This window comes from Mus pahari, chromosome 16 (assembly GCF_900095145.1).
Source record: "Mus pahari chromosome 16, PAHARI_EIJ_v1.1, whole genome shotgun sequence".
NCBI classification, from domain to species: Eukaryota; Metazoa; Chordata; class Mammalia; order Rodentia; family Muridae; genus Mus; species Mus pahari.
Genome location: NC_034605.1, coordinates 47,919,768 through 47,921,056, shown reverse-complemented (window position 1 = coordinate 47,921,056; position 1,289 = coordinate 47,919,768).

Here is a 1,289-nt window from a genome sequence, read left to right as displayed (position 1 = left end):
GAACTCTGGTCTTCAGGCTTGGTGACAGGTGTCTTAGCCCACTGAGTTATTTCTCTGGATCACAATTGTTAATAATTTGCTGTATTTTATCCCATTGTTTTTATAAGCACATTTCTCAGAGTTGGGATAATTTCATATACAGCTTTTTTTCATTAATGCAAGCCTGTGCATTTTGAGCACTTTCTATTTTTATTCAGCTCTTGGTAAACATAATTTTAATGTCTGTGTCATCTACAGTATGCGTTCATGTTATTTACTCTACCCTTCCTTGTTGATGGACATTTGGATATCTCACTTTCCCACCATTAGCTACCTGCATCGTGGCATAGGCCTGGCATCCCAGCTGCTATGGAAGTGGAGGAGGTGGATCATAAATCCAAGGCCGGGCTGGGCAACGTGGTGAGATCCTGTCTCAAACTAAATAAAAGGAAGACTGGGGGATGTAGACCCATGATAGAGCTCCTGCCTAGCGTGTTTTTACTCTGTACCCAACTCCCAGGGCTGCAAGAACTGCAAGTCAAAAAGGCCGAGGAAATTAGTCAGTGGCTAAAGAGCGTGCAATGACAGCTTAAGGGCCAGAGTGTGACTCTCCAAGAACCCAAGCAGACGCCAGGAGGCTGTGACTACTTGCCTGTAATTCCAGCCTCCCTGGAAGTTGGGAACTGGGATCCCCAGCGCAAGCTGACTAGCAAAACGAGCCACATCAGTGAGCCCTGGGTTTGATTAAGAGCCCCTGCTTCAATGAGTAAGGCAGAAGAGGGATCCTAAATGATACTGACATTATCCTCGGGCCTTCACACGCCTTCACACAGTCATATGTACAGTCCCACACATGCGCACCTACACACATGGAAATGGAAAGAGGAAAGGAACCCAATATGAGACGACTATTCATCCACATTACGCGGTGAGCGTGGGCTCCAGCTTACGACGCGACATGGGGAATAGATTCCTGTTAACTGAGACCTGAACTATCATCTAAACTCATCCTATAGAACTGCAAGGTTGAATAACACAAGTGTGTTTAGAACTCTTAGCACATACAAACCAATGGCTTTCCAGAAGGCCGTTCCAGGTTACAGTCTACCAACACAGGACTGGGGTGCCCTCTTCACTACGTGTGGGCAACACTGGGTATGAATATTTTAGGGTCACATTATTTGTCTGTATTATTTTGATTTATGCTATTAGATTACTTGTGAGTGTAAATATACTCCCAGTCATTAAAAACTCTTGATGTAAAATGTATACAACAGCCGGGCATGGTGGCGCATGCCTTTAATCCCAGC